Genomic DNA, 25,194 nt, shown 5'->3' with positions numbered 1-25,194 from the left:
AAAAAAGTTAACTTTTAAAATTAAATAAACATTAAATTAAAAATTAGCTTTATAGGTTTGTGCTATGCTTTCTAAGTGATATATCCAGACACTACTATCTCCCAAAGACAGGAATCATATTTTTAGCTGCATGTATTTGCCTTAGGTCACCCTGCTATTGCTCTGCCCAAGGTTGGAATGCAGTTCCAAAAGACTTCCATTTTGGAATGCAGTCCTTGGGCTGAAAAAGGTTCCTCACCTATGCTCTAGATAAAGATGTTAAGAGACTAAAATTTGTATCTTCCCTTCCAATGACCTCAAATGAAAAATGGGAGATTTTGAAGTATATATATTTTTTTCAAACTTGGGGGTGGGGGGTAGGATTACTGTTCAAGAGCAGTGACTTGGAAATTTCTATCCAAAGTCTTAGTAGACTTTAATGTATAGACTTTTCTTTTCCTACCTCTTGCACCATTTTATGCTGGAGAGTCAGAAATTGATTTGAGATGCACTAGGAAGTGATCATCTGTTCTACTAGCAGATGGACACAGTTAGAAACAGCTGTGTGTGTCTGTAAAAAATATAACTTCATTCATAGAGATTAGTAACAACCCAAGTACTTGTGCTCACATATCACATATTTTAATCCCACCTCTACCTTCAGTTTAATTTACAAGGAAGAGAGATACCCTCCACTTCCTAGCAGAAATTTGCAATTTGATAACCTTCAGATGTTATGGATTACAATTCCCAAAGTCTCTTGCCATTGTCTATTTTTCTTGGGGATGATTGCTGAAATCCAAAATATCTAGAAGGCACTAAATTACCCACTCCCCTATATAGTTACAGAATAATTATTTAAAAGGTATGTTTCATATACTTAATATGTAAAGGCATATATTTAGATATAATGCAATGCCTGAACCCTTGTGGTCCCCAACAGTGAAATTCTCATTTGATAAATTACTGTGAGATTATGGAATCTGAGTTTATGAGTTCAGTTTTGGTGATAGAATACTAATCTATCATCCAAATGGCTGTCTGCAGGGTACAATAAACTATAAGAATATACAAGTTGGTTCTCCTTTGTCTACATAATGTAAACTTCCTGTCAGGATGTGTATATTGGTGTAGTGACAGGCATACTCACAGTCATTTTGCACAATCAAACAAGGTGTGTCTCCTCCAAGCCTCTAAATCCAAATAGCTCTTGGCATGCAGACAAATGTATTGGTTTTCTCACAGCCTGACTGTCAAAGTCCTTCACTGGAGCAAGTCTCTATAAAGTCAACAAATCTTCTTGAAGTGTTCCATAAGGACTACACTTTTAATATACTCAGCTGAGCCTAAATAAATCAACCAACTTGTGCATGGCTAGAATCCCAATAAGGAGGAGAGAAGCTGAACTAAGTCTTATTAGACTTGATAATCAAGGAATTTGTGGCTTTGCACTTCCAAAAATGAGAGACTCAATCACTTGACATACCCAAATTTCTACCTGACAACCTGAAAACATCACAGCCCTAGGAAGAATAATAAACACACCTCATTAATGTTCTCTCCAATTTTATTTTGGGATTCTGCTTATCAAACTAGAGGCTATATTATTTATGTAACATGCAACTGATCTGTTCATTTTAATTAGTCAAAGGAATCACACTGGTACCTAATCTGGATTAGGGCCACTGAAGCATCCCTCCCAGGGCAGGGGAATTAAGAAACAAAACTAACTTCTTTGGTGCACTGGAGTTTTTGTCTTTTAACTCATATACCTAGGAAGGCAGGATTCTGAATAGATGTTTGATTTGGTGAATTTAACCTTCCTTGATCTGTGAACAGCGCTTTCATTTCAGACTGGGCATGATAGGCTCATGCTACAATAATTATATGGTTATGGTCATCATACATTAAAAAAAAAACCCAAATCATGATTTCTTGACTTCAGTATCCAGTTACTTGCCACCTGTACTCCTTTCTCTTCTACTCTTTAAATATCTTGCTAATGCTTGAAAGCTTTTCAATGATGTACCCTTTGAGTTATTCTGGACCTCTGGGTGTTCCTCTGTTATCTGTTAAAAGAATGGCTTTTTCTCGAGTTCACACAGACATGGTGATCAAGAGGCTAAGTTCCTGTGTTGGCAGGCTGGGAGATTTAATGGCTTCTGAAAGTAAACCAATGCAGATCTTGAGATTTCTGTAACCTAATTCCATTCCTCTTTCAATAAATACAGCTAAAGAAACCTTTGTGAGAATCTTGCTTTTGGGTAGTAGACCTCAACAAGAAGGAGCGGGGGGAGAGGGACGGAGAGAGAGAGACCTGTTACAAGCCAATGTACACTTATAAAATACTACAATACTGGTTTCAAACAAACAGAAGTATTAGATTAAACTGAACTTCCTATCCTATAATTTACCATGCTTGGTCTGCTGTTAGGTTTACTAGCTACCAGTGAGTATAGCTAAAAAAGACTGGCAGATGACAGTACACTTTTAATTCTTATATGACATTGCCAAAAAATGTTCTCATATTATAGATAGATAGATAGATAGATATAAAAGTGACACAGTATTCATTAATAAAGCAATTGTGCCCTAAGTAGAGAATGTCCAACTCAATTTGGATATTAACATATGGTATCAAGAATTCATTGCTCTAAAATTATGAAACTCTTAAGCCAAGACAGATATAAAAATGGCAAGTAAAAATTAAGCTGCTACACAAGAAGATATTATGTCTAGATAATGTATCAAAACCTGATATACCTTGGAGACTTAAAGGTTATTTTGAGCAAGCTGTTTCTATGTATTTATACTGAACCTGAAACCCATGCCATGTTTCCCACTCTCAGCATTTACTAATTATTGTGGGATCAACTATCCCTATAGAATAACTATGATACGCTTTCCTTTCATCTGCTTATCAGCAGATTGTTCCATTTGGTTATTTTTATAACTCACTCCTTACCTACTGCAACTAGGTAATATGCATACTTTTACTAAATACTGGTGTTAAAATGCTACAGAAACCAGGGCTTTCAAGAACTTGCATCAAAAAATAGTGAACACACTTCTCACTGTTTTACCTCAGACCACCCTACCCCAACATTTGCCCCCTCCTGATGTAGGGACTTTAGTGCCAAGGATTCCCCAGTCAGCATGGTCACAGTCAAAAATTCTGCAAACTAAAATTCACACATCTAGAGAATACTCAGGCTGATCAAGGCTGTCCCAGATTATACAGATGGTAGAAATCTTCCTTTTTCCCAAGCTTCTAATCCAGACTTTCCTAATTTAGTTTCTGAAATATTGGTAGTCCCCGGGTTAATAATGCCCGGTTTATAGATGACCAGTTAAGAACGGAGTCTATTGCAGCAAAATTTGAGTTAAATACACAATGATTCAAGTTAAATACACATTGGTTCGAGTTACTTTACAGTACAACTCCCTTTAGCCCCAGCAAGCTTCACCTGTAGTCCAATATATTCACACCAGATTGGGGAAAACTCTTCTAGTTGTTGCTCAGCTTGTCAGTTTGACAAAAACATTGGGGGGGTGGGTTTGCTTCTGACAGAATTCCTCTTAAGATCATGACCAAGAACAATTACAGCATACTCATTTTATTACCTGTATCCATATATTTCTAATATGATTATTACAGAAAAATAATCATACTTAGATGGAAAAATAAGGCCAGCAAATAATAATAATTTTAAATATTAAGCCTGCTGCACATTAAGAATCAGAAACTCTAATGACAGCCAAGATGAAAGATGCTATATATTTTTTAAAAACCCAATATTATAAACAAGTACACAGTCAGTCTGTTTGCCCTGGAGAATAGTATCAGAAAGCTGGTGGTAATTACTACTTGTTATAATTTACTTAAATTAATAACTACTACACACAAACACATATGCACACAAACACAGACACAAATCAGAAAAATGTAACATTTCAGCTAAGTTTAAGACTAAACTGGACATCTCTTCCACCCTGCCTTTTTTCCACTCCAAACCATCCTTGAGAAGCTGACTATTTAAACAGAGGATGGATAATATCTCATTCACAGTCAGGATTGTCCTGAATGCAGAGCCCATCAGCTAGTCATGGTGAGGAATTCTGGGTTTTGCTATTCAACAATAACTGGAAATGCCTACTCTGGTTGAGAAGGAAGAAGTGGGAGAGATGGGAAGAAATGTTTAACTTTTTGTTCATTCAAGACCACCACTTGCAACTGTTTCTCTCTCCAAAATGGAGAAAAAAGTTGTAGGCATTCAACCTGATGGGGAATAGCAGACAGGAAAAGGGAAAATAGACAAGGCAAGAGAAGTAAAAATTAAACACTCCCCTTCTCTGCATCTCTTGGCAGCTTTTGGTTAAAACAAAGGAAGCATCACAAGAGAAGACAGAAAGGGAAAGGATGCTATAGGCAGAAGACAATAAAACAATGTAAGATATGGTCTAACCAAGAAAAAAAAAAAACAGGTGGGAAATATGAATCTTTGGGAAAATACATTTTCAGCCAGATGAGAGACTGGATGAAAATGGCTGATCAACCATTTACTTTATCTCATCACTGCTTTGTTAGCTTGATAGTTATATGAAGCTTGAAAAAGCGAGAGTTTTGGTGTATCATGTTTATTACTGGATAACATGATACATCATCTTTCTCCTTTGGGCTCTTCTAAGGCTAAAATAATGTCAGCTGCAATCACGAAATCACTGACTCAATTATTTCATTTTTTTTTTTTTTAAAAATGATATTTCAAATTTTTATCTGAAAAATTAAGCACAGATGGCACATACAGCTTTCCACAAAATGTTTGGGTTGAAAATAAGAATTTTGGAAGGAAGCTTTTAGCATAAATAACATGATGCCAAATATGTCTACCTCCCGACTGGGAAATCTGCCTTATGTTCAATAATTCTCAATATTATGAGTCACTACTCGGCATTACTGGATAACATGATACATCATCTTTCTCCTTTGGGCTCTTCTGCATTTATAGCCTGCTATCCAAGACTCAGGGAGATAAGATTTCCTGAGAGGCTGGGCACAAATTATTTCTATACTAGAGACAGAAAATCAGCACCAAGACAAATACTTCCCTGAGTCTGCCTTCGAGAACCTTCAAATGTCTATTTCAGATCTTTGAATATAAATGAAAATACCCATTCCACAAAGCAATTGTAACATTCAGAAGTTCTGTTTAGAAGCAGGGGTCAATTGTATGGCATATATTCCTGGTGCTGCAAAAGATATATAAGAAATTATTTCCTGGAAATATCAAGTGATAATTTAAGGCTATAGGTTTGGATTTGTTTTTCTTCCTTAGTAAGCCTGCTCTTATGCTAAAACTGCTAAGAATATCAAGGATACAGGCATAGCTTGATTTTATTACCCTGCTGTTAGATCTGATTTCAAGCACATATTCTAGTACAAGTTTGGCTCAGTTTGTTTACTTGGGTCTTTGACCTCTGCAAGTATTTTATACCTGGGGTACAGGTTTTTGAATATTTTTATAGATTTCCTACTTGATTAAAGAGCAGGAAAAGAACAAAGGAATCAGCAATAAGATGGCTAAGTGAGAATCAGCAAAAACCATGAAAAGATGTATATAGGCCCAGTCATGGGAAAATGCTTTCATATAGCAAGGTGTTTTAAGAAATGTTTAAAAATATTCTCAAGCCACAGTTGAAATCACATTTTAGAAGTACTTTATTCAGAAGACAGTCCCTCAGATAACCAGGTCCAAAGCCACATAGGCAACCAGCAACTTGAATCACACCTAGAAGCCAACTGGTAACCAATGTACCGCCCAAAGCTGTGGGATCACCAAAGCATATCCAGATATACCCATCACTGCCTGGGCCAGTATATTGTGTACCAGTTGGTTTCCCAATGTTCTTCAAGGGCAGCCCCATGCAGAACATGTTACAGTAGTCCAAACAGAAAATGACTAGGCCATGAGTGACTATGAGCAAAGCTTCCTGATCCAGGAAAGATCACAACTGGCACACAAGACATTGTGTAAAGACTCCCCTGGCCACAGTTGCCACCTGTGTTCTTCAAGCAGGAGCTATGAGTCCAGTAGAACCCCCAGATTGTGCACCAAATCTGAATGGGGTAGTGCCTCCCCATCTAGAAACAAAGATGGAAACTTTGCAACTCCTGGAACTGAGGGCCCCAAAACCCATAGCCACTCAGCCTTAGCAGGGTTGAGCCGCAACCTGTTCTTCCCCATCCAGACCCTCACAGCCTCCAGAGACTGAGAAAGAACCTTGGCAGCTTCACTTGGACAACCGAGGACAGAAATGTATAGCTGGGTACCATCAGCATGTTGATGATACCTGACCCGGAACCGACAGATGACCTTCCCCAGCGGATTCATGTAGACCTTAAAAAGAGGGAGGAGAGGGCAGAGTCCTGAGCCATCCCACAAAGCAGGGCCTAGGGCTTGACTGCTCCCCTCCCATAACCACCACCTGGAACCAGCCTTGGAGGAAGAAGTACCACAGCAGAACGGTGCCCCCCAACCCCTTTAATTGGTTCAGAAGAATACCATGGTTGATGGTATGGAAGGCCCCTGAGAGATCAAGGAGAGTCAGGATGGATGCACCACCCCCATCCCAAGCTCATTGTAGGTCAACGACAAGCACAACAAAAGCTGTATCCATGCTATATATCAGAGCTAGTTGAAGTACTTAATGAAATAAATTTAATATCTAAAATTTATTTTTGAAATGTTTAAAATTTTTAAAATACGTGTAAATGAAAGTTTCAGTCAAAGGAATAATGTGATACCAATTTCAATTCTGAATAAACATATGCAGAAAACCCAGTTTCTCATGAACACTGTCTCCTTAAAGTGGCTTTTGACTCTTCCCTCTTCACAAAATACATGAACACAGCAACAGTGACTAAAACAAAATCCAGTTTAGTAATTCCTATGTTCATAGTCAGGTCTAGTATGCAGATTTTTAAGGCTAGTGAGTGTGTAGCTGCTACTTTTACTAAAATATGCAGAGGAATAGCCATGTCAGCCTGCTGAAGCAAAAACAAACAGCATCTTAAAGGCTAACATGTTTGTTACAGTATAGATTTTGTGGATCAGAGCTTACTTCAGATTCTTAGAATATAATTCTGTAAACAAGCACTGAAAGAGGTGAGACTTTTGGCAACATAGTTTGAAAGTTACAGATCCATGCAATTCAATCAAGACTACAGAATGGGGGTAATAATGAAGCTCCTTTATCCTTCACTCTTGAATCCAAGTTTGAATAGGGGCCAATCTAGTTTGCTGGCAATTTGTAGGGGGGAGACAAATGTACACCAGACCAAATCCCTACCACGCATGTACTGAAGAGAGGATGATAAAGGGTCTTTAAAAACACCTACTGCTAAAGTAGTTTAATATATTAAATAAATTAAAATTATTCACACCTCTTTACAGATTTTCATAAAAAATGTGATTTTGAACTACACAGAAAAAATCCAGTCAGAGGTTCCACATAAATCCCAGTATTAGCAGAGGGAGAACTAAGTTTTGAATGTATGTTAAATTTGTGTAAATTAGTTTTAAGGCGAAACAAGAAAAAAGAAGAAAGAAAGAAAATCTAAAGATGCTCATAGGAATTATAGGTTCTTTAGTAATCTGCATGAAGTAAATATAATTTCTGAGTCCTTCTATGTGAAGGCAGTTCTCTTAGATATGTCAAAGAGATTCATGCTTTGCTATTAACATAAAAATCTCAGTTTGTTTTATTTGTATTAAAAGTTATTCCAGTAATATGGGAAAAGCTTGCCATTGTTTGAAATAAAGCATGCAGGCATTCTGTCCTTTAAAACTATATTATAGTCTACATTATACTTTATCTCTGCTTACCAGAAAATCAACTCTAAATTCCAGCTGAGGAAGGAGGGATATGTGTTCCCATATAATAAAATTAAAAAAGACACTGAGCAATAATGTTTTCTTAAAATATATTTAATTGAAATCATTTATCACTGGGAGTTTCACAGCATAAATAAAAAGTCTCTGCCAAATAAGATACATAAAGTATTTCTATGATAAAATGATGTGTCTTTCTGAAGTTGGTTTAATATACCTGCCAAGCATGTATAGCAGACAGCTCACACAAAAGAAGAAAGGAAGTCATAAGGTAATTCAAACAACATTCATCTGGCCACAAGGAGCATTTGAGATACGAGGGACTACCTGGAGTCCTCTCCAACCAGATAAAATAGAAGGAGGCAACTACATAAACATTCAGGACCTGGATCATAACTTAGGTTATATACAGTACGTTCAGTTTGTGTTGAGGGAAGTATTCAACTAAATAGATTTAGTGTCCAGGTTTATACAAAAACTATGGATAAAAGTCTAGTTGCAGTTTGTACAAGAGTGCTGTGTGCACAGTCAAAGATCCATTTATATCATCCATACCTGGCTTAGAACCTGGTTACCCACGTGATTGTCATTCTTTGGGTGTTTCTACCCATCCAGTAAACTCTGGCAGGGTTGGCTTATTCTTATTCCCATCAGTAAACTATTTCCTCTGGCAGGGCACATAAATAAGCATTCTCTGGGACTGCCCCTGCCCTCTGGAGCAGCATTCCCCCTAAAGGGTTTACAACACAACTGTGCTGCTGTTTTGTAAAGTGTTGAAAACATGGCTTTCCACATGGGCCCGGGGCAGGATGAATATTGATCCTGTTCTCTAAGGAACTCCCCATGTACCTGAACCCATGTAATGGGTTTTACTGTTTCCCCATGGTTGGTTTTTGTAGGTTATATTGTTTTATTTATTTATATTTATTTATATTTCAAATTTTGTCACCGCCCATCTCCCTATGGGCGGTTTACAATAAAACTAAAATAAATACAGATTAAAATACTGTATTTTAATCTGTATTTATTTTACAATAAAATAAATACAATAAAACACTACCTCTTAAATAAAAATATAAATATAAAATATAAAATCCAGGATGGCAACATTAAAAGTTCTTAATTTAAATTCATAAGTACACAGGAACCACTTTAAGGTGCTAGCCACCCCCAGGATTGACTAACCCCCTTCCCGCCCCAAGTGAGATGGCAGAGCCACGTCTTTACCCCTTTCTGGAAGGCCAGGAGAGAGGGGGCCTGCCTCACCTCTGGGGGAAAAGTGTTCCAAAGGGCGGGGGCCATAATATTTTGTTATTATTTCTGAGCTAGAAGAAGACAGTTCAGTCACAAGCAGCTCAGTTCTAATACAGTTTATTTTATGGATTTCTTTCAAAAATCATCAGTATAAAACATAGAAAATACTGTTAACTGAAAAAGACCCATGCAAGCAGCTAACTAATACAGATTTTTTTTTTAGACTGACAGCACAGGTTAAATGGAAAAAATGCAGGAAGTACTCCTCTGAAAACAAGGAAATGAAACAAGGAAATGAAACTCACTCTTATTTTCTCCAAAACAGTTACATATTAGAATAAACACCAATATAGGAAAAAGTCCCTCCAGTGGGAGGAGATGGGCGGTGACAAATTTGATAAATTAAATAAACAAACAAACAAACAAACAAATAAATAAAGGAAAGTAACTTTAAGATTCAATTTTTAAAAATTTAAAATCACAGCAATTCTATGTTCTTGAAAGTTTGTGTTTTATTCATTACGATTCTTTGCAGCTTTTGTAAATGATGTTGGGTTTGTAAATAGCATCTCTTGAATTCCAGAACTTGACGCTTTGAGATCAAGGCATCCAAGGAGCCTTAAGCATCTCACCCTTAATTTTTAAGTAACAATTTAGATGTTTTAAAATAAAAGCACCTAATTTTGTTGCAAGATACTAAGAGCTCTTTTTTATACATATGAATGTGAACCACAGCCAAGAAAGAACCCCACACAAATCCTGAAGTGGAAAAGTAATTGCAGACACTTTTATTTTCAAAGTTAGAGGCCTTGATACAACAATTTTTCATTTCTAATGTATTTTGCTTGCTAAGCTCAATAGCCAATGAAGGGATTCACTGTTGGGACTCTCCTACAATAAGCTTTTAATAACCTCATTAATTCAACTGAACAGTGTGCAAGCCTCTAATACTATAACTGAAGTTTCACTTCTAGCTTACTCCTTGCCCCACATAACCTTCCTGGGGTAATAGGCTAAAGTTATTAAAAACAACAGCATCATAGCTTAACTTCTAATGCTTGTTCCTATTCCAGACTGCAGATACCTAAAAAAGAAATGAGGAACAAATTTCTGCTCCCTCTAGGAAGTTATTTTTAACCATTCTTTATATTTTATTAGAACAACTATTGTTTCTCTGTGCTGTAGTATCTATATGGTGTCTCTGCATGAAGAAATAACACCCACCCCTGTTGGTGAGTGCAAAGAAATTCAGAAGTAATTATCAAAAATAAAGAGCACAGCAGGCAAATTTTATCAATCCAAAGTAAAGTCTAAGTCAACTGCTAAAATGGGCAGTGAGAAATAAATAGGGCTCTTATACAATATAAGACATCATCATTAATGCAGGCATGACCTTTTTTTCTTTCTTTTTTCTGAGTCTCAAAGAACATCAGAGTCAGCAGACAGAAAAACAAAAAATGCAACACACAAAAAAGTGGACATTTGCCACATCACCACAGGTTGTTCTCCCCAACCAAGTTTATTATGCTGCTGTGAAAATGTGGCTTTCAGAGCAGCTGAACTGAACTCTGAGAAAACTCAAACTTAGTTATAACTGCCAAAATATACCCCCCACACACACAAAAAACCCCAACAACAACCCAGGTACAAAAAAGAATACGCTAGAAAGAGTTAACTTCATATTTTTAAACTTTATAGAGGGAGCGTATTACCATATACCAGCCTCTATGTCTATTAAACAGTTCCCAAAGTCTACTCTACAGAGAAAATAAAGTGAATAAAAATTTGGCACTGGAAATAATCTTTGGACAATGTTTTAAAGTGTTTCAATATAAAACTGACCTTGGTATCACCATGCAGTAAGCCATTTAATTGCAGCAGTTTGCCAAAAAATTAGCAGTATATGTGCCTGTAAGTTTCTCCATTCTTCTAGATATTGCAAGTCATTCCCAAAATAGCTTCACATGCAATACCCTCAAGAGAGGCCGGTAAACTAATACAGATTATAAACAGCCACAAATTAAGAAGCTGACACCATTTCACAGGCTCATTTACGACAGCACATAGTACACAAGCGCGTTTAAAGTGCACTAATAACTCACCTTATCGTTTCCAGAATCTGTTTTTAATTCAGTATCTTGTAAATGAAAGTAGCCCCAAGATTCTTTTCACTTAAAGAAGATGCTTTTGTGAAACCAGATCACCTAAAAATAAGGAAAGAAAGGGGGTAAATGGCTTTCTGAAGATAGAATTTTACTTAAAACTAAATTCAGCCAAAGCATAAAAGAATGCTGGCTTTTTACAATTCATAAATATCTGCCTGCAAAGAGCTTTGGTCGCTTCCATTACCAGGTTGCCTGCCCCTGGATTATTTATACATTTAGCAGAATTACATGGCACAGATTTTCCTGGATGTCCGATGAGCAGCTTCATGGTTTGAAGAATCCATTACATAAATATAAAACCTCTTGTATGGAGAAAATTAACATGTCACTGAAAAATAGTTCAGTCTAGGCAAGCCTTCTCACATAGTTGCTTTTTTATACACTGGTTCCTTTAAACTTACAGATATTTATTTGATATCAAATAGGGCAAAATGTACTGAAATAATTCTTAATTCTGTTAAATAGATAAATCAGTCTTTCTCAGTGTCTCTATAAAACATTTGAGAAATTATAGACAATTGGGAGGGAAATTAGGCAATTACTGTACAAATAACACACGTTTTTGTGTTTTCTCAAAGAAAAAACACAAAATGTATGTGTATGTTTGTGTGTTTCTGTAACTACTGTATGTCTAACTATCTATCACTTTATCAGGCTTGGTATCCATGGAAGAAAGTATAAACAGACAGTTTTCTATCCATGGCCCATCTTAGATGTAACAAATGTGAAAATAATCCTTATGGCAGAAGACGACACGTAATTCTACAAAATGAACTGCTGGCAGTGCCTTGGAATCAATATTTTTTTTTTCTTTTAAAGTGAATGTAACACCATATATTGATTTTGCATCTTCAGTACAAAGCATTTTGGTCCTGTGTAACAAAGATTTTAGGGAGACAAAGAATAGTGTCTTGGAAAAGTAAATGAGTTACTGTAATTTAGTTTTAGAAACTTCAGGACATGGCATAGTTACCCTCTTCCTACAGGTACAGATGAGGAAAGAAAAATCCACGTATTTTTGCACAAGCATAGCCCCCCCCCCCAATAATTCACACTGCAAGACTGTTCTGGTACTTGTTATGCGTTCAAGTAGCTTTTTCCACACAAACAATATATACTTAAAGTCATACACAAAATTGTTATATATGACAATGTAGAAAACCTCTCTCACCATCTTTCTACTTTGCATAGAAAGAAAAGTAAAACTTTCACAAACGTATTATAACACTGGTGCCTTGTTCCTTTAGTTCCCCCATACACATGGACACACATTATATTAATATTTCATAAAATATAGTACCATACAGCCATTTAAATAGGTATTAAAGACAAAACTTGCACAGTAAGAAGGTAATTCAAGCAGATACTTTGTAAGAAGTAAAAATAATTTAGAGTCATTTATGAAGTCATTTTTATAGGTGTAAATGTTAGTATCTTGTCAGAGAGTCCGGTGGCACTTTACTGTGCCTTTATAGTGACTTTATTGTAGCAAGTGCTTTTGTTAGCTGGAGTCATCTTTGTCAGAAGGAAAAGCCAGAAAATAAAGCATCAGAAAAACACCTAACAGTGAAAGTGGTTTTACCTCACAATCTGTTTATAGCGCCATTTTTCCAGGTCTAGCTGGAAAATAATTTACTGTAAGTCACTTATCAGCATTGATTTTATTAAAATTCCCCATGTAGCATCCTAAGGACTGATTAAACAATTCTACCTAATAAGCTAAAACATAAACACTAAAATAAATAATGGCTATACTGGTAAGTGCTGTTATTCTCATGTGAGGCAACCTCTAAGACATTTTTAAAATCATAACTTTGCTTTCTTTTACTGTACATTTTAATGTACATGACTTTTACTGTAAAAGTCATGTACATTACTTTTATTCAACAAGTAATCAAACGTCAGTTTAAGTAACAAGGACTGTTATTAGAGCAGGACATGCAGAGTTCATAAATCCCTGTTCTTTTCAGGATTCAAGCTCCAATTCTTTAGAAAATGGAATCTACATCCCAAGAACACAGATCAATTTTATGTTTAGTTTGCATAGGCCTGTTGAACAAATGTCACAAAAGATCATTCAATATTTATGTATTAAATGATTTTAAAGATTATTCTACTTATTTAAAGAAAAAGGGAGATATCTCTGGTTTAAAAATAAGAGGGAGGGAATAGAGAAACCCACAGGAAATATTCTATAGTTTAATAATAAATGATACCATGATCTCATTACACAATGAAGTATGTCAGGCATCTTTTCAGTATAACAGTGTCATTTTTGAAAATAATTTTGATTAAATAAGAGTGCTGTTGGTATTCCTCTTAATATAATCCACTGTATTTAGTTGTATTCATCTGCATCCATCTATCAATGATACAAACACTCACATCCACTCTTAAAATCCAACAGAATAGATTCTGCGAGGCAGACATAAGACATGGAGGCAGAGGAGAGAAAGGCAAATTGTACAACCTCAAGCCTATTCACATGTACAACCTCAAGTCTATTCACATGATACTGAATGTCACCCACTGAGTTCTCGTTTGCCAAATATTTTTACCTCCTACATGGGACAAGCTAAAGTCAGCTGAGAAATATCTCCAAATGGAGAATTACAATTATTCTCGAAGAATGCTCATGTTTCACAAAGCAGTATGTGACAAATCCCCTCCTACTGTAGACCACTCAGAGAAAACAACGTATGGATTATGTGCATGACCATAAATACCACTGATTCTAATACATATTGAAAATCTGTAAGAAGGCAGGGTTACTTTATCACCCAATGGTCAGTACGTAATTCACTACCCAGTCTTTCTCAAAGCTGTGCTAAAGATATATTTAGATGACTGACCTAAAATTAGAGAAGACAATTAACTGCTTTTATTCAAACTTCCCCACCCCCCAAAAAACCCACAGAGAAATTTACTGCAATAAATCTAGAACATGCTGGCTGGGGAATTCTGTGAGTTAAAGTCCACACATCTTCAAGTTGCCAAGGTTGAGGAACACTGGTCTAGAGCATAGAAACACAGATCTAAGTTAAATAGTTGGATGAAAAATTCAGTATTAGGAAATTTGGTTGTTTTCAGACACAAGAGCTACAAGCACTTTTCACATTATTGCAAGCTATCTATTAATAAGAGGTTTTACATTTATTGAGCCTGGAGAAATCCAGAATATAAATGCTGGCAGGAGGTGGAGGTATAGAGATTTGCAGAGCGCTGCAAATGGACATAGCTACCAATATCTTTATTAACGGAGGAGCTTGTTTCAGGTTCAACAGGTAGAGATCTGAAACTGCTGTTTCATTCAAGCTGTTATGGTTTGGAAATATGGTTCTCAATTGGCAAGAAAAAGCAAAGATTTCAAATGCCTGAGGTCTGGGGTAAAGGAAAAATCATCACCTGCAACAACTTCACACTGTCCTAGTCCCCTGCTGTGACACCAGACTATAAATGAGTGTTCGTCTGACTACATCCTTCTCCATATTAAAAGTTCCTTCTATACAGAGTGCATTATCTTCCTGTGCAATTCTATCCTATCAATGTCTATATTTTTCAGCGATACAGCGATACAGATCAAAAGTTATTTGCCTTCTAGTTAGAACCAGGCACAAGCCAACGAACACCACAGTTCATAACTTGCCCATCTCTGACCCACCCAAATCGTATGGTCAATAGGGACACCGGCAGAAAGTTGGAAGTCGTGGTTACATGACATGGCCCTAAACTACCATGGGTGATTTGCTTAATGACTGCAGTAGAACTGACATCGTATGTGATGTTTCACTTTATGACCATGTCTCTTAGAGATGAAGTTACTGGTCCCAATTGAAGTCAGTAAGTGAGGGCTACCTGTAGCTGTTTTTAAAGCTTGCACTTATTTCATGTTATTACAGAGCATAAAAATAGCTAAGAGAGTGCTTGCCAATTAGCAAATTATATTAGACAAATCAGTTATTTTCTCCTTATTTTAGTCTACTGCACAACTTCTTAAACATAATTCTCCAGATAAATCTCTAAGACTTTCCCATTGTCAGCAGAACCCTGTCTGTCTCAATTCTTCCTGGGCTATTGCAAGGAAGCTGTAAGCCGAATAGTAAGAGGATAACTTAGAGATGATGAAAAAGATTTGAGCTGCAAACCTAGTTGGCTCAGCTTCTCTCCACATGCTTTTATGCCATTATAGAGGTTTTATGATATTCTTTTTGTTGACTGTTGTTAGCTGCCCAGAGTTCATATGTTAAGATGGCAGCCATATACATTTTCTAAAATAAATCAGTAGGCAAAGAAAAGATCAGTGTATTCCAGCTATTAGGTCAGTTCAGAGGAAAGCAAGAAGCAGGTAGAGTCAGTCAGTATCCAGTCAATAGGAAAAAGCAGGTAAGAAAAAGTATATATTTTCTACAAATTAAGAGTCTCTAGAATTGATCATATGTGATCTGGCATGAAACTTGCTCAACTACCAGAATTATCTACCCTGCCTCTATTTTCAGTTCACTGATATCTGATATATTTTGACCCTGAACTCAACCTTATTAAACAGTATTTGTGAAGGATTCTTTTGCAGGTTTAAATTCTCTAACCAGTCTCCTCTACACATAAGGATTTAGTTTCTGGTTTTCAGCTGGGCTCAGTTTCTTGAGTCATCTGTTGTACAAGTACTTTTGTTTCATGATTTGAACTTATGCCTTTCTAGCTTGCATTGTGTTAACACCAATCTGCAATGGCCTCCTTTAAAGTGTGAATGGCACTGCACCATAACAGAGGACGTATAGACCTGCATCAGCAATGTGTCGGAAGTACTCAACAACCACAGCTCATGGATTTGTCTCCATGACCTCTCTAAAAACTGTCACCAAATTGCAGCTTTCAATGTGATAATCATATTACAGGTAGTCCTTGACCTATGATAGCAATTGAGACCGGCTGCCATCGTTAACTGAGTCCCATGGTCATCAGGCAAGGCAACTTCCTGACGGCTTCCCATATCCAAGTCGGTGGGGAAACCGGCGAGAAGTTGCAAGTCTCAGGTGGTTTACAAGCAGGTAAGTGGCTGCTGCCAGGTTGGGAGGGTGTGAGGGGGTGTGCAAGGGAGGTGCAGCAAGGGTCGGGGAGGGTGCATGGGAAGCACAGTGAGGCTTGGGGAGGGTGCACGAGGGTGTGAGGGAAGCATGGTGAGGCTCAGGGTGCACAGGGGTGCGCAAGTGGTTGGCGTAGTACAAGCACAGAAGGGCTGGGGGAGGGTGCATGGGTGGGGGAAACTTATTCCAATGACTTGTGACCTTCCCTGCCAGCTTCCCCACTGACTTTCTGGGCATGCTGGAATGGTCAGAACTCCGAGGACTGGTTGTAACCACCATTCGTTCAATACCATTGTAACTTTGAATGGTCACTGAACAAAGTTGAGGACTAACTGTAATGTATTTAATTACTGTAATTTCAGTGAGGTTTACTTTAAAACAATACTATTTATTTCAGCTGCTTCCTTCTTCTAGCTCGGCCTTCTCTTTACAGGGGCTCCCAGTACAGTGCTCATAAGCCAGATATGGCTCTCAGTCTGGAAGAAAGTTTCACACTTGTGCTTTCAATGAACAGGCATTTTCTCTAGGCTCTGCCTTTTTAAAACTAGGAGATGCTCCTAATGCCACCAGCCTCATCCTTAGCAGCAGCATGCCATGTTTATGGAATCAGTGCGACAAAATTTCCCAAAAGAAAATTATATGAAATACAACATATAATTTTTGCAAGTATGCTCCAACAGCAGATTTTGTACAGGATTTTTCATGCTCAAAATGACTACAAATATCACAGGAAGGTATAATAGAAACTAAGATATAATACACTAAGGAAACATAATGCTAGGGAACAATTTGGCCACTTAAAAACAAACATTTTCTAGCCTCAATACTTCGCATGCTTACAAATGATTCCTTCCAATGAAATTGGAAAAGTAATGGTGTTTCAAGCTTAATCTAGATTTATATGTCATTTCCTAAGAAATGGGCCTTATCCTCAACAGTATATTTCATTCATTTCCAAACCTTGTGGTATATCTATATATCTCTGTAATCTGCCTTTTGCAAGAGAGGGAGAGGGAGAGGGAGAGGGAGAGGGAGAGGGAGGCGCTGAAATATAGAATTTAATCAAAATTGTTCCCATTCGTGGCTGAGTAAGCAGCCAATTATCAAGAGCACAAAACAAGCAAAAGTTCATCCTTTCACATTGAACTGCAGAAAACTGGGGGCAAATAGTATAGGCAGGGGAGACATTTGCTTGGGGCCCCACAAGTATAAAGGGCCCCAAGCTCATCTCCATGCCCCATGCCTTCAACCTTTAAAAAATGCTCTCCCGTCAAGGCTTTGATCAGACCCATAGTGGAGGAGTGGAATAGAAAAGGAAGGAGGAAAGGGGTGAGGAGCTATTGGTTTTGCTACTCCACTCCCTCTTCCATGACCACTCCTGAGTCAGCCATCACAGCAGACATTTGCAGTGACTGAAGGAAGGGGGAGACATTTGTAGGGCCTAGACCTGCTGTGGTGGCAGGCAAGAAAGGGCCATACAACCTTCCTATTTTCTTTCTCCTCCCTGCACTTGATCACTGCGGGATGGGGGTCAGTGTCTGCGCTCCCTCATATTGGGGGGGGGGGACAAGTGGAGATATTTGCCTTAACTCTCACAAATCGCTACCAACTTTACTGCAAAAAACAATCTCCAAATAATATTCCAGGATAAGTACAAATTCATACGGCAATTCAAGCAAAGAGAGGTGAAGCAAAGAGATGGTAATATATGTTTTTATGAGCCCACATGAATTCCATTTCCAAGGACAGAGACGTGCTATTGAGTGTCATGTCACAGGAAAAATCATGCCCATGAGAACTCTTGATGAAGCACAGATTCAACCTAAGCTACCTTCAGATGGGCTCTGTATGGGCATGATGCATGTATATTAACCTGCGTAACACAGAGCCAGTGATTCTATAAATCTGGTTTGCTTTATTTCCACTGTAACATCTTCCACCTCATTTAAGCAAGTCAACACACATTTTAAATAATGATGAGAGACTCCAATTTTCACATCTTCAGGGATGCAGTGTCAAATATATTTGTAATGGCTTCATCTATTATCTGTCACTGCTGAGTAAACTAGGTGAGAAAATAATGGTTAGTGGTACATTAGGTAGAATCCAAGCCTGATGAAAAGGAACTATGCTAATGGAGTTGTTAACAAGTTTTGTTTGTTTCTTCAACCCATGCAGGCCATACAAGTTCATAACTGATTCTCATGTATGAACGTGAGTTTAATGAGCAACATAACTCTTTAAAGCAAGAGAAAGGAATGTAATAAAGGAGTTCAAATGACTACACAGTAGTAGCTCCACTAACAGAAAAGTTTAGTTTATAAAATCTCCTAAAGACGTTACAGCTATAAAAGATGTTGCCATATAAAAGCAAAGAACAACTTTGACAGAATGCTAAACAAGGAGCTAAGACTTAGTTGCTCTTGGCTGTGATGTCCACAAAAGTATGTAGATTATCTTCAGCTCCAAAAAATTATGGAAAGAGATTTTCTTATCTGTAAACCATTTCTTTTTAATTATATGTAGGAACTCCTGCAGACCTAACTCTGAAATTATATCCAGAACTAACCAATAACTAAACTTCGCATTTTTCCTTCAGAGACTCACAGTCAACTAAAAAAAAAAAACTATATAGGAGCAATAATTCCAGGTTCACACACAGAATACGGCAGGTTCTGAAAGAAAGCATGTTTAAGACGAGGCTATGAAGTCTTTTGTTCTGCACTCAGTGTGGAAAACACAATGGTTTACCCAACATTTGGTCCAATGCATGCTAAATAAGATATAGCTAGACTTACTTTATTCTATATAGAAACTATATCTTGGACCCAATGGGAACACAATGGATGGCAATTCTAGCCTTATACATGGTGGAGGAAGGGCAGCCCCTGCCAATTTTAACCTCCAGCTGCAGCCATAATAGCTTTTAGTGGGTACACAGAATTTCAGCATGAAGGGGGTATATATGGAAGCCCATTTCCATGGGGAGGGGAGGAAAATCTCCATACACAACCTTTAGCAAAAAAAAGGGGGGGCAGGGAAAGTTCATAGTAAAACTTGATTTATGAATCAGCTATAGATTCCAAGTCCTTCACTACTGCTTTATTGAAGATGAGCATGCTATTGAACTAAAAATGCTGAGGCTGCCTTCAGAATCCTATTAAGCTGCTCTGCTAATCACTACCAATATAATAGAATGAAATACAACAAAAACAGAGCTATATATTTAATGCATCTAATTGCTGATGGATGAAGCCGGTATAAAGTTTTCTTTTTCAAGTTAACATAAATGTTTAATGTTCTGGAGAGCAGTGCTTTATGAAGTTCTACATTATTCAGTAACTTCAGCAATTATAGAAGTATTTTGCACATTATCACTGTTGAAGGCTGTCCACTGTCTGATAGAATATGCTGTTTAGGAAGCACTGTCTTGTACCAGGCATGGAGAACCTTAGCTATTACTAAACCACAATCCCTGTCATTCCTCTGTCTCTGATCATGGGAGTGGGGGTGGGGGTAGAGCTACTGGGAGATGAAGTTCAATATCTGAGAGGCCACGCTTACATGCACTTGGAAAAACAGAATGCTATCTAGATGCAGATATCCACTGCGAGCCACAGTGATATAAAAATGACATGGGCATCATTATGGCATTTTGTAAATAACATAATTACACACCTGTGTCCTGAGATCTGATAGAAGTGCATAACATGCATCATAACATACATGCGATGTGCCCCCCACCCCCACAGACACCTCACAAAGAGTAAGGGAAGTGACCTTGATGGAAATATGCAGGAACTGTTATCTAAGCAAAAGGGAGTGAAGTGTTTTTTTTAAGACCAGGAACATGACATTACATTTGGAAATGGCTCAGGCAGACACCTCCCTAATTCACTGAACTATGAAAAGGAGGAGGAGGTACCCCACAACCAGACTTGCAAGATTCTGTTATTATAACCAATCTCAATAAAAGTAGCTTTAGCTTTCCTGTGGAATTTATTTCCTGGTCTGATCTACCTAGTGGGACTTTCATACTTGTAAGTCTAGATGTGTTGTTATTCAACTTCCGTGACCCTCAAAATCATCAAGTTGGGAAGCTTGGGTTAGAGGCATAAAATTCTACTGAAAGCAAGCAATAAAGTGCCTTCAACCTTCTCCTCCCCCCCCCAAAGAAAGTAGGCAATACATAAATTATCTGAGATGACCTCAGCTTAATTTATAGCACATCTCTGTGTCCTAAACCAATTATCAGCATTTGACATCATCAGCAGTTGCTATTTTCCAAAGCAATTAAAAATTCTAAGCTGACTCCTGTAATAAAAATACAATCAGAAGTAGAATGACTAAAGAAGTTGCTATGCTCACCCTTCATTCCAATTCTGCCTCCATCATGTCAGCTTCAGTGAAAAATACCAAACAGAGGCAGATGAAAAGCAATACTGATGATCTGCAGCTGGTGGTACTTACCATTAACAGCAAAATGATCATCAATTGAATTAACATTCTTCATTCCTTTGCTACCATTTGTGGTTTGGCTACCTGAGGGACCGTCTCATCCCCATTACATCGACTCATCCCACCTGGTCATGCAGAGAGGGCATGTTACAGACCCCCTCTGTAAGAGAATTCTGTCTGGTGGGGTCCAGGAAGCGAGCCTTCGCTGCAGTGGCTCCTGCTCTTTGGAACATTCTTCCCCCGGAGGTGAGGCAAGCCCCCTCTCTCCTGACCTTCTGGAAAAAGCTGAAGACCTGGCTCTGCCATCTTGCTTGGGGCGGGGAGTAGTTATTCTTGGGGATGGTTGGCACCCTCAAGTGGCCCTCATATACACACGAACTGAATTAGAACTTTCAATTGCCATCTGGATTTTATATTTATATCTTGTATTTACAATATATATATATATATATATATATATATATATATATATATATATATATATAATGTATTATTTATGGTTTTATTGTATTTTACCTCTTTTACCTTTATTGCAAACTGCCTAGAGTCCCTCCTCTGGGGGGAGATGGGCAGTGGCAAAATTTGATATAAATATCTGGAGCCCATATATATATGACTTAAGTCAAGAAACTTTCCTAGCGCCGTGACATGAAATTAGCAACCCTGTAGGATCCCTGTTGTAATTAAACTCTGGAAACAGAGAGGGTTGTACTATCAGAAATATTCAGTAGAGGCACTGTGACCTACTTTGAATGTTAATACTCATCACCACAAAAAGTGTATGCTTCTCTTTTAGGCAGGCTAAAACCACATAGTATTGTGCTCATTTTTGCCCAAAATTTCTCTTGACAGAACAAGGATGTTTGTGTGAGAGAATCTCTTCCAAACACTCTAGAAATCTTTTTTTTACCCTAAACTTTGCTTGTTCATAGGTTTTTGTTTCATGGTGAAATTGCAACAGCCAGCTGATTTTCCAAAAAATTGTTTTATTTATTTATTTTATTTTATTTTATAAATTTATTCACCGCCCATTTCTCCCCTACGGAGAGTTTTACATTTTTATGCTGTTTTATAATTATTGTTAGCTGCCCAGAGTCATGAATTTGAGATGGGCAGCCATATAAATTTATTTTATTTATTATTCAAATTTAATTAATTATTAAATAAAAAAGCAAGCAAACAACCAAGCATCTATCTATCTATCTATCTATTTATTTATTTATTAAATTTATATTACAGCCCATCTCCCCTGATGGGGGACTCTGGGCGGTTTACAATAAAAACAATAATAAAAACATCTAAGCTTCAATCACACTTTAAAAACATAAATAAGATAAAAATATAAATATAAAATCCAAGAGGAGGTGGAATCCCAATCACTAGGGGGTGCTATGACACAACCACCCCCAGGTGGAGCTATTACCCCCCCTATCCCATGCAAGGTGGCAGAGCCAGGTCTTCAGTTTCTTCTGGAAGCAAGGAAACCCATCTCAACTCCGGGGGCATGATATTCCAAAGGGTGGGCACCGCTGCAGAGGAGGCCCTCCTGGATCCCGCCAAATGTAATTCCTTTGTTGATGGGGTCTGTGGCATCCCCTCGCTGCCTGACCGGGTGGGGCAGGTTGATGTCATGGGGACGAGATGGTTCCTCAGGTAGCCTGGTCCCATGCCATGTAGGGCTTTAAAGGTGATAACCAACACCTTGAATTGGATCCGGAAGCAAACTGGCACCCAACGCAGCTTGCGTAACAGTGGTGTCACATGGGCTGATTTTACAGCACCAATAACTGTCCGTGCTGCCACATTCTGGACCAGCTGAAGCTTCTGGATACTCTTCAAGGGTAGCCCCATGTAGAGTGCCTTGCAATAGTCTATGTGGGAGATGATCAGGGCATGAGTGACTGTTCAGAGGGCCTCTCGATCCAGGAATGGGCGGAGCTGGTGCACCACCCGAAGGTGTGCAAAGGCCCTCCTGGCTGCGACCTCCACCTACTCTTCAAGCAGGAGTCGCGAGTCCAGGAGGACCCCCAGGTTCTGCACTGGTTCTGAGTGGGGCAGTGCCACCCCATCCAGAACTAAAGATGACAACTTCCTGGGAACCAAGGGGCCATCAATCCACAGCCACTCTGTCTTGCCAGGCTTCAGCTGAAGCCTGTTGTTCCCCATCCAGACCCCTACAGCCCCCAGGCACTTGGAGAGGGTGGAGACTGCATCACTTACTTCACCCAGGATGGAGATATATAACTGGGTGTCATCAGCATATTGATGATACCTCATCCTGTGGACACGGATGATCTCACCCAGTGGTTTCATGTAGATGTTGAATAGGAGAGGAGAGAGAACCGAACCCTGTGGCACCCCGCAATGGAGGGGTGGAGGGGCGGACCTCTCCTCTCCTATCACCACCAATTGGGAACGGCCCTGGAGGAAGGAGGTGAACCAGCACAAAGCTACACCACCCACCCCCAACCCCCAATTTACTCTCTTGGACCAGCAAAAGTTAGTCAACTGAACCCTGCAACTATTAAGACTCACAAAGCATGAGTTTTCAGGTATTAGAAAGCATAAGAACAGTCATTTAGAGCCACACCCAAACACTTAAAACACAGAGATGAAGGACAGAAATATTTCAGACTTCAAGCCAGATTCTGACCAGTTTAACACTTTTTGCACTAGAGAGGTAAAGGGAATGAAAATAATATGGAAAAAAGGCTATTTCTATTGCAGACTTAGACAGTTATTGTCCTATGAAACTTTACAATTGCACTCACTCTGGATGGGACCCAAACTCATTCATGCTTTAAGATTTAAATAAGCAGAGACTGAACCATGTACATCCTTTTAGAGCAGGTAGGATGGGCTGATACCATCAGATAAAGGAGGTCCCACAAAATAACTTGGCCTGTGCCTTATAGGATTTTAGTTACTGATTGAAAAAGTCTGCTTGAAAAATAATCCAAACATCATCACCAGACATATCCCCTCAAAACCTTCTGAAGGAAAGAGATTGCCCTAGCATGGTATGGTTGACCAGCTTGCATGTAAGATTCTTCCCGTCAAGAAAATATCCAAACAAAAATTTTGAGATTGATCTTGTGTACCCAATGTAGCCCTCCTGTTAGAGGCTGGTTCGTCTTCCTGGTGTTGAGAGCCTAGCAAATCAATATCAACTATTGTCTGAAACTTTTGATTTTGGAGGGTTTAGTTTCCCTTACACCTGCTGGCAATTTTAAAACAAGCTACATAAAATTGCTAGAAAGTAAACTCTTGACATTTGGTTTTTCTTCCCTATTTTAATAGCTATGGGCCCACAAATAACTTTAGAAGCTGTCAAAGAACACATCTAGGATACAAAAAGGTATTAGCTGGACGTATAGAAGATAATCCTTCCAACAAAAATTTTAGTCTAGTACATTCCTTAAATATTTTGAAGGTTCCAAATACAGAGCATTCACTTTTTCAATGCTGTACTCTTTGTCACAGTGTATGGAAGATACAGAAAGATGCCTTGGGCTAAGCATTTAGTGTGTAATTAATTGACCACATTTCCCTATACTGTTCACTACACAAGGGCATTCATTGCAGACATATCACATCCATAATATGTTATTTCCTGGATAGATCAGACTCTTAATATACTTGGCAGACTTAAATTCAATGTGTATTTTTTAAAAAGCCAGATTCTGTGCCAGTGCTATGTTTACTAGAGATCAGCTATAGCTTTTTTTTTTTTTAATCATTTGTACCCATATAGTTGTCCATTTGTATGTATGTGCTTGGTCTGGGACTAAAATAAACTTCTATGGACATGTACACAACTCAACACACAAAATTGACAGTGAAAATGAATAGATAAAGATGTAGAATGGTCACAATGATGTTCATTGTTCAGTTACTATTTTTCCCCACTCTACTCGAGAGTATTTTATGATGTTAAGTTTATTAAAGTGACCTAGAAAAGATCCTATTTTCTTCCACTGACAGGTTAAGCAAAGGTCATTTTCTCTAAAGCTCCATTTAGCTCATACAAGTGCGCACATTCTCTGCTGCCTTTAGCCTTGCTGATTCTCTATTTTATTTCATACTTCCCCTTTTAGTGAGTCTTGGGAGAGCACTGGCTCACTGAAGATAACCCAAGGAAAAAAACAGCAGGCTCCAGGCTACTTCCACTTGCCAAGAAAACTAGGAAACCTCAGAGGAAGATGTCAAATGGAACAAAGGATAAAAAGTGACCACTGGAACTATTTCATACCGTTCACAAAGCATCACTCCCAGGAGCCTTTTCCCCCCAGATCTGTTCCAAACTACTCAGCAGGAGCAGCGCTAAAATAGCTCTTAACTTTAACCCCACACCACCCTGAT

General features: G+C 38.2%; 1 protein-coding gene across 1 annotated transcript in view; it reads right to left on the bottom strand.

Moving 5' to 3' along the window:
• KLHL29 (kelch like family member 29) overlaps positions 1 to 25,194 on the bottom strand; it is a 422,456-nt gene that overhangs the window by 333,191 nt on the left and 64,071 nt on the right. The window contains exon 2 of the mRNA XM_063315144.1: positions 11,228 to 11,329. The gene's annotated coding sequence lies outside the window, so the exon portion shown is untranslated. The remainder of the gene's footprint in view (positions 1 to 11,227; positions 11,330 to 25,194) is intronic.

The sequence above is a fragment of the Candoia aspera genome, chromosome 1, assembly GCF_035149785.1.
Source record: "Candoia aspera isolate rCanAsp1 chromosome 1, rCanAsp1.hap2, whole genome shotgun sequence".
Lineage (NCBI taxonomy): Eukaryota > Metazoa > Chordata > Lepidosauria > Squamata > Boidae > Candoia > Candoia aspera.
The sequence above is the reverse complement of the archived record's forward strand: the minus strand, read 5'-3'. Positions and strand labels throughout refer to the sequence as shown.